This window comes from Rhinolophus sinicus, linkage group LG06 (assembly GCF_036562045.2).
Source record: "Rhinolophus sinicus isolate RSC01 linkage group LG06, ASM3656204v1, whole genome shotgun sequence".
Taxonomy (NCBI): Eukaryota; Metazoa; Chordata; class Mammalia; order Chiroptera; family Rhinolophidae; genus Rhinolophus; species Rhinolophus sinicus.
Window position 1 is genome coordinate 54,999,482 of NC_133756.1, and position 10,180 is coordinate 55,009,661.

Consider the following 10,180-nt stretch of genomic DNA (forward strand, 5'->3'; position numbering starts at 1 on the left):
AACAAATTACCACAAAATTAGCGATTTAAAACAACACAGATTTATTTTCTCACAGTCTTGGAGATCAGAAGTCCAAAGTCAGTTTTACTGGGCCAAAGTCAAGGTATAAGCACATTGGTTCCTGAATCTGAAGGTTGTTTGAGGGGAATATCTATTTTCTTGCATTTTTTCAGTTTCCAGAGGCTACCTGTATTCCTTGACTTGTGGCCCCTTTCTCCATGTTCAAAGCCTCTGCTTTCATCATTGCATCATCTTCTCTTCTTCTATAGTCAAATCTTCCTCTGCCCCTACATGTAGGACCCACCTGAATAATCCAAGATAATCTGCCCATTTCGAGATCCTTAATTTAATCACACCTGCAAAGTCTCTTTTGCTATATAAGGTAACAGTCACAGATTTCAGGGGTTAGATCCTGGGCATTATTCAACCTTCCAGAGTGAGATTCATTTATATTGTTGCATGTATTTGTAGTTTGTTCATTCTCATTGCTAAATAGTTTTTGTGTTTGTTTTTTTTTAATTTATCCATTTTGTTACATCCAAAATTTATCCATTCTACCATTGATGGGCATTTGAGGAAGTTCTACTTCTGAGCTATTCTGGATAATACTGTCGAGAACATTCTTATATGTGCCTTTTGGTGAATGTATATATGCATTTCTGTTGACTATATATCTGGGAGTGGAATTACTGGGTCAGGGCTGTGCATATATTCAGTTTTAATATATACTTGTCAGTTTTCCAAAATGTTTATAAGAAGTCAGCATTTTAATGAATACTATTAATAATGAATTACCCTAATGGTCTTAGTGGTCTGGGAATGTTAATGAATTTCCCAAAATACCTCAATTATACCAAATGAGTTATACTTGCTATAGCATGTCTGTTGTTATTTAATATCATGCAAGGGGAAAACAAAAGCAAAAGTATTTGTTCTTATTACTAATAGTATTATGCACTTACTAGGTTATTGCTCCTCTGAAAAGAAGTGCAAGTTTTAGGCTATCATAAATAGTATGTTGAGTTTATAAATAGTATTCTCAGTTGTGGGAAATCCATGATTTAAATTTTTAATTGAATTAAATTTGTTGTTCTTGTTATAACCTTATTTAGGTACATAGGTATTTCCTCATATCCAAATGGCCTCCGTGAAGAATTATCCAATCCAGATAGTATAAGCACTGCTTTCTACTTGCTCCACTTTGATTGTTTGTTTCTTTCTTTCTTTTCTGTCCACAATAGGTTGGTCCCCTCTGTTTGTTACCTTGCCCCATGGCATAGAATATCCTAGGTAGGATTGGCCAGGGTGAAGAGAATGGCAGTGTAAATAGCCTCCTCTTACCTTCCCCACTTGTCAACAAAGCATCACCCCTGATCCTTATCCTATTTCGTCAAAATAAAAGACCTATCCTTAGCACATGTGCTTAGATTTGCCTTTTCCTAGAGAAGATGTAAATGAAAGAGAAAGTAGGGAGGCAAAGAAGGTAACTTTTAACTTAGGATCAATTTCTACCAGAAATCAAGCAACTTAGTAAAACCTTAGAACAGGATATTCGACGTCAGCATTATTGGTGTTTTGGGCCAGTTAATTCTTTGTTGTGCATTGTGTGAAGTTGAGTACGGTAGCATCTCTGGCTTATACCTACTGGGTGTCAGTAGCACACACACATCCCCCCCACCTTGTGACAACCAAAAAATGTCTCCAGACATTGCCAAATGTCCCCCCCTGAGGGACAAAATCACCCCCTGTTGACAACCATTGCCTTGGGACATCTAGGTTTTTACTTTTAGGATAGGGTATTGGGGGGAAGACTGAAACTGAACCTCTGTTGGAGTCAGCACATGGTCTCAGTGGAAAAAGACAAAACAATTTGAAGAGAATAGGCCCAAGATTAAAATACATTTTCCCCAAGATTAAAATATATATTTCATAAAGTCAGATGTTAAAGGTGGCTCTTGACTTTACATCTGCTGATCCCTTCAACCCCTAAGGCCCCAATCCAGTGCTTAAAAATCTACTTGCTCACTGCTTTTCACCCAGAGATCCTAGCCACACCCAGCTTAAGTAATGTGTCATTACTATGTACATTTTTTAACAAGCATGCTTTTTTCCCCCCTTCTTCTGCCTCCCCCCACCTCCGGTTCAAACTGTTGTTTCTCAGTCTAATTGTGTAGCATGCAGTTCCCTGGCCCATGCTGGTATTATGAGCCTTGCAACCCCTCTCCAGCTGAGGCAGTCGGTCGCCGGTCACGGCAGCTGTGAGCTCTTGCCGGCTGCCGGTGTCCACTCATGCTGGCCACAGGCCGCTCCTGGCAGCACACAGCAGCCTGTGCCGACCTCCAGCTGCTCACGGCCGCCCAGCTCCAGGGAGAGCCATTGTTCACAATCTTAGCTGTAGAGGGCACAGCTCACTGGCCCATGTGGGAATTGAACTGGCGACCTCTGCGTTAGGAGCATGGCGCTCCAACCACCTGAGCCACCGGGCCGGCCCAAGCAATTGTTTTGTAGTTAAATATAAATATAAAATTTACCATTTTATCCATTTTTAAGTGTTCTGCTCAGTGACATTAGGTACATTGATATTGTTGTGCAGCCATCATCACTTTTTCCACGACTTTTTCATCACAAACTGAAACACTATAACCCATTAAACAACTCCCCATTCTTCTCTCCCCCTTCTCCTGGTAAGCACTATTCTATTTTCTTTTTCTGTGAAGTCTGCTATTCTAGGTGTCTCATATATGTGGAATCACACAGTATGTGTCCTTTTGCACGTGGCTTATTTCACTTAGCATAATGCTTTCAAGGTTCATCCATGTTGTAGCATCTGTCAGAACTTCATTGCTTTTATGGCTGAATAATAGTCTGTTGAACGTATGTATATGTCAATTTTTTTTTTTTTGATTCATGTGTCGATGAAAGAATTGCTTCCACCTTTCAGCTATTGTGAATAATGCTGCTGCGAACATAGGGGTGCAAATATCTGTTTGGTCCCTAACAAGTCTTTTTGAGTGTACAAGTCTACATATTGAGAACTGAAACAAGGAAAGCAGTATAGTATGAATGCACATATAAAAACAATTTATAATATATGATAAGTGTGATGTGAATAAAGGGGAACAATACTTTTGTACTAGATCTTTACATATGTTATTTTGTCATCACCCCTGTGAGGTAGGTATTGACAGTTCAGCGTGGCAGACTGGTAGCACAGTGTACCATTAAAGATAGTAGACATACAAGATGCAGTGTGTTATTTTATTTAGGAACTTCATGTCTTATGCATAATGCAGTGAATTGTAAAATAATATAGTCCGTATATATTTCCTTTCAATTTCATATTATCTAGTATGTTTCTTGCTTTTGTATACTTTATATGAATAGCACTTGTTTGTCAATGACGTGGAGTTACTAGTGGAGATAGAAGGAGGAGATGTGCCTGAAAAAAATTTTGGTGGGATTGAGGGGTTTTTATTGGAGATTGGATGTGGAGGGAGAGAGATAGTATCAGAAAGAATGTATCTAGTCATGGAAGAAAAAACTATGCTTGCTGTTAAGGCAGCTAAAGATCCTCTGACTACTAGGCTTAACATTGTTTGGTTATGCAAGTATCTTCCAGTAAGATCCATTAACTTCATATTTATGTCATTAGTAAACCTATAGGATTCGTGTAGTAGGGTGTAGTAGCATAGTTAAGGTAAGAAGAGACAGCAATGGTCATTATTTCAGAAGCATTTATTTGGTGTATTACACAGAATAGGGTATGTTTTATAAGCCTGATAGTGTTAGGTTTAGCTAGGCAGTTGAAATATACATATAATAGTAGCCCCTACAAAATTTGGTATGTGTTTTTTATAAACAGTTTATAAATAAGGAAACAAGTTAAAAGAAATTAATACAATAACCACTAGCAATTAGATGCATCAGAATTTGAACCCCAATCTAAGTAGTTCTAAGGACTATGTTTCTTCCACTACATCAGGGGTGTCCAAACTTTTTTCAACGTTTTTTACCAAGGGCCATATGTGGTAAAATACACAAACAGCCGGGCCACTCACTCGAGGTGAAGTACGTATTGCCTCACCTGGTTTATTTAAGTAAACGAAATATATTTTTGGAATTTGCTGCGGGCCAATTAACAGTGGATCATGGGCTGCAGTTGGCCCGCGGGCCGCAGTTGGACACCCCTGCACTACATCATTCTACTTAGCCCCCAAAAGTATTCTGAAAATACTGGGATGAATCTTTATACCTTTATTTAAAGGTCATTTAAAAAATTATAAGCCAGCCTGAGGAGAGCAAAATTGTGTGCTATTGCAAGATAATTGTAGAGCTCACTCTAAGGAAGCAGAGGTAATGTCTGGTAATATTTTTAGCTTCCTTTTTCTGCCCACTATTGTCCAAATGATTCACTCAGTGTTATGCAGAATATGAGCTATTGTTACAGAAGCTATTTCATAAAGTTGATTTACTATATTGACTTTTTATGACTTTTCATCAAAATATTTGAAAGCTTATGTTAAAAATACATGACCTGGCATTAGGTTTCTAGAATTTCATCTTATCCAAATGTTGCAGATTTTTGGGATTTTTTTTTTGGAGTAAGCTATCAAAAACCAAGGCCAAATTAAAAATTTTAATTGCAAAGCCCCTATTCATATCCCAACAATAAGGCTACTATTATACAAATAATCAAGATCTGGTAGCGGTGGCTTATTATTTAGAATTTTGAAATGAAGGATCATGTTCTTAGTGGTACTGATAAGTCAGCAGCTATTCACGTATGACGATACCCCTTGGAGAAGGTGCTACCTCCACCTTTAATGGAGGAATTCTTATACAGTATTCCAGTCTGCTGCCTCGGAGGCTGAACAACTACAGATCCTCACTTCACGGCCTATCAATAGTCTCACCTGAATCTCGTCCTAGACTCCTAACTGGTCTTGCTGCCAGTTCCTCCTCCTCCTGATCCATTCTTCACATTACTACCAGTGTTGTCTTTCTAAAATGCAGATGTGAACACGAGACTCCTCTGCTCCTCAGTGATCATAGAATAAAGCCCAAGCTCCCAAGGACACATAGAGTATCTTTCACAACACAATTCAACTTTTTATATACTTCCTCAGTTGCACTGAAGTATGGGCTGAATAATGCCATTTTCTTTTACATGTCACTACCTTTGCATGTGCTTCTTCCCCTCTCTGGAATGACTCTTTCCCTTCTTCACTTGGCAAACTTCTAACATTACAGCACAATCCAGCTTTAATTTTAGCTCCTATGTAAAGTTTTCCCTGATGCCTCCAAGAGTAGTCACCCTTTTCCGACCATCTGTGGCTGTGTTACATATTGCTATTTTTGAATCTGTAATACCATATTATAACTTATTTGTTTACAATCTATTTCTATTACAGTGGGAGCTCCTAGAGGACAGAAACCATATCATCATTATCTCAGTATACCTAGCAACCAACATAGTAAAGGTTTTTCCAGTTGAATTTATAAATATCCACTTGTGGTCAGCCCTCACTTGATGTTCCATACCCTCTGTTTCTAGAGCCATAATACAATAGACAACAGGTACTCGGTAAATATTTGATGATAATGGAAAAGAAGAAAAAGTTATATTTCATGTGCGGTGTTTAAGAAGAAAGGTCCATTTAACAAAAAGTTTGAAAAAATAGCATTTCAATACTGAAAGGGTTGAAATCACCAGCAAACCTCCCCCGTCTTTGGAGACTAGCTACCACGCTTATTTTTGCACATGCTTTTTCTCTGCTCTGGAATGCCATTTTTCTTTGCCTGACAAATTTTTATTCATATTGCAAGATCCAGTGTATATTTCAGCTCACATCTAGATCCTTCCCCGATGCCCCCAGTGCATAGTCAGTAACCCCTTCCTATGTACTGTTTGTGCCGGGGTATGTATTTCTATTTCTGTGTCTGTCACTCCTTATTATAATTTATTTGCTTACATAATTTTCCGTGAGAGTGTCTAGGGGAAAGTAATCATGTCATCATCATCTCTGTATCTCTAGTAACTGTTACAGTAAAGGTTTTTGCAGCTGAACTTATAAGTATCTGCCTGTGGTCAGAACTCATTTAGCGGGTTTCACACCATCTGTTCCTAGAGCTTCAATGTGGGGCCTAAAACAAAGGAAATACTCAGTGCATATTCAATGGTGATAATGGAAAAGGAAAAAAAATAGCATTTCAAGTGGTACTCCAGGAAGAAAGCTTCCACGTGTGAATCATTTAGTAAAAATTTTTGGGAAAATTGGTATTTTAGTCCTGAAAGTTTTAAACTTAATCTGGAAAAATAATTTTCCCAGCACAGCACGTTCTGTGGTTCTAGGAAAGCTAGATAAAATGGTATACCATATAATTAATCAGAAAAATGGAAGTTATTTGAGGTATTTTAAGTAAGGAGAGATTTAATACAGGAAATTAGATAATAAAATTGTTGGAAGGGCTGGAGGAGCCAGAGGAGGTAATGTTGCCCCAAGAGGAGGAACTGGAGGAAGCTGCTGCTTCCCCTGGAGCCTTTGCAGAATTCAACTCATGCAAGAGGCATCCTGCCTATGACTTAAAGGAACGGGCTGCCCCTCTGCCCAGGCTCCTCATGCAGCCACGACAGGAGCCCATGTTTAGCTGCCCAGGTGCCACAGGAGCCTCCTTTTACAAGAGGGTGAAATATCTGCTGGTGTCAGCACTGCCTGAGCTAGAAGACAGTTTCTGTCTTTTCTTAGCTTTCCAGTCTCTTGCACATATCCACAGTCATCAGAACCCTAAACAGGAATCTTGCTGGCAAGGGAGCCTAAGGAAATTTCTAGGTTTCCCCGCCCCTGCAATGCAGTAAAAGGGTGGGGATGATGCTGAACACATCACAATGTCTGGAACATGGCATTATAAACATAGCTTATAAAAAGGATATAGTAATTATAGCTGCAGCTGAAGTTCTGCCCAGACTGGAATTCTAGGGTAGAAGAGTTTCCGTCTCATGCTTTTAAATATTCAATACAATAAATAAGAGCTTTTAAAACCAATGTCTAGAATTGGTTCTGCTTTTGGAGTAGTAGGTGATCTTATTTGAACTTTCATCCTTAGTTTTCTTACTACTAGTAAATTAGAAAAGCTATCTGACTTGGCACTCTTCCAAAGGTACAGAGCTACCTCTTTAAGCCTATCAGGGGGAAAAATGATGTATGTGTACATATAAATATGTGTGTGTATAAATGTACAGTATATTGTGTGCCAAAAAGAATACTGTAGTTTGTGAAAATGGATTTATTTTTTATTTTTATTTTTTTTGCGACCCAGTGACTATTATTTTGGTAGTATATTTGCCAAAAGTTGAAATACAGCTCCACTAATGTTCATTAGGTATTGGTACTGTGCTGCAAATTAGAAACACAAAGATGCATATTATGCCCCCCAATTCAGTAAATATTAATTAAACATCTATCCACTAGGTACTGGGTCTACCAAGATAAAAGAGGCCAGTTTTTTTCTTCTTCTGAGGTCCTCATAATCCATGGGGAAAGACTGATAAGCAAATTATTACCAGATTGTGGTGTGTTGATAAGAAATTGGAAGTATGACCAACATTTGAATGGTGACATTTTAAAATTTAATTTGACAATAAGAAAGTTGGAGTTCTCACCACAAAGACAGTCATTGGTAACATTTTGATGTATTTCTTTCTAATCTAAAGGCATCTTTTTTATCAAATGGAAATAAATCCCCAAAATGGAGGCATATGACATGACAGATTGAATGTATGTGAGAGAGAGAGAGAGAGAGAGATCCATCATTTTGGCCAGGTATTTCACCATCTACCCAGTCACTCAGAAACATCCAACGACTGTCAGAGAAATCTTTCTGAAACAATCTAATTTGATCATTCCTTTGACTGAAACCTTTCATTTGCTCCCTATAGATTTTGGAAGTGAGTGGCACTCCTTATTTCAGCGTACATAGCCCTTTGCTATCTAGCTCCCACCCACCTCACTAGCTTGACGTGCCCTCCTACCCACACAATTCTCCATGCTAGCTACATTAAAATGTTTATAGTTCTACAGAGGCGTGGTGATGTTCTCTGATCATTATTGTTGTTCCACGTGCTCTTTTCTCTATCCAGAAAATCTTTGTTTAACTGCTTCTCAAAAGCTCAGCTCAGGGGTTGACTTTCCAGATGCTGCGGTCTATTCCGTGGCCCTGCTGCACCAAGCACAGCGTCTCTAATAGCATTTGGCACACTGTCCTGCAATTCCTGGTGTATTTATCTCTTATTCAACTCAGCCAAGCGTTCCCCAAGGACAGGGACTATATCTTAATGATCCCGAGGCTCCTGCTTCTATCACAATACCTAACATGTAGTAGTTTTATAAATAATGCCTGAAGGAATTGATGTAAATTGGTAGATAAAAGGGCTGGTGGGTTTTTTTAATTAGTCATTTTAAGGAAACACCTTTAGGAATTGTAACAAATGTTAGTTGCCTACCCAACTGCCATTCCCCCTTCTTTTTTTGTTATCAAAACTCAAGTTTCTACGTGGTAATGTACCCCAGGGCTTGTGAATCTTGATAGATCTAAAGTAGTCATGGCATCCGCACTCCCCTTTGCCAATAATACATCTGGGTAAGGCACGATGGGGCATAGAGGGAAGTTGCAGAGGCTTCAAGAGAGGTTCCCTTCGCTAATAGGACAGTCATTTTCTCTTCTCCCTGCTATGAGGGATGTGAAGCCTGGAGCTGGGACAACTGCCCTGTAACCGTAAGGCAGCAAGCTTGAGAACAAAAAATTACATGCTGAGAATTGTGGAAGGGGAAAGATGGAGAGTCTGGGTCTTTGATGAGATCATTGAGCCACACCAATCCTATATTTCCTATAACATACATACTTCTTTTTATATAAGAGAATTGAAATGGCTTCACTGTTTAAGCCAGTATATACCTGAATGGTGGCCCCCAAAAGATATCTCTATGTCCTAACCCCCAGAACCTGTGAATGTGACCTTATTTGGAAAAAACTGTCTTTGCAAGTAGAGTTAAATAAAGGATCTTAAGATCATCCTGGATTACCCAATGACAAGTGCCTTCATAAGAAAAACACAAAGGAGAGATGCATAGAGAAGAAGAGAAAATGGAGGCAGTGATCAGAATTACACGGTAACAATCCAATGAACACCTGGAGCCACCAGAAGCTGGAAGAGGAAGGAAGGATTCACCCTAGAGCCTCTGGAGGGAAAATCGCTCTGATGACACTTTGATTTAGGGCTTTTGACCTTCAGAACTATGAGAAAATTAATCTCTTGTTTTAAACCATCCAGTTTGTGGTAATTTGTTATGGAGCCTCAGGAAATAATAACAGCTGTAAGTCAATTCTTCTGTTGGTTACAGCCAAAGATAATACCACACATAATTACCATGTGTGTGTATGGGTGTGTGTGTGTGTGTGTGTGTGTGTGTGTGTGTGTGTGAGATGGTGGTGGTAACTTTGAAGATCTACTTTCTTAACCTTCAAGTACAGTTCACCCTTGAGCAATGCGAAGGTTAGGAGCTCTGACCTCTCATGTAGTCAAAAATCTGTGTGTAACTTTGATTCCCCAAAAACTTCAGTCGTCCCTCAGTATCCATGAGGGATTGGTTCCAGGACCCCCTGCAGATACCAAAATCCTTATATGCTGAAGTCCCTTATATGAAATGGCATGGCACAATGCATACAGTTGTCCCTCCACATCCACAGATTCCCAACCAAGGATTAAAATACTGTCTCCCATCTGAGGTTGGTTGAATCTGCAGATGAGAAACCCGTGCATAAGGAGGGCTGACTGTATATTTATTGAAATACATTTATGTGTAAGTGGATACACAGAGTTCAAATCCATGTTGTTCAAGGCTCAACCGTATATAATACAGTATTGTTAATTATTGTCACCATACTGCACATTAGATCCCCTCCCCCCAGAACTTCCTCATCTTAGAGCTAGAAATTTGTACCCTTTGGCCAACACCTCCCTATTTCCCTCACCCCTAACCCCTGGCAACCACCATTTTACTCTATTTCTTTGAGTTCAGCTTTTTAAAGATTCCACATGTAAGTGAGGACATACAGTATTTGTCTTTCTCTGTCTGACTTATTTCACTTAGTACAATGCCCTCAAGAGTTGTCCATGTTTTTG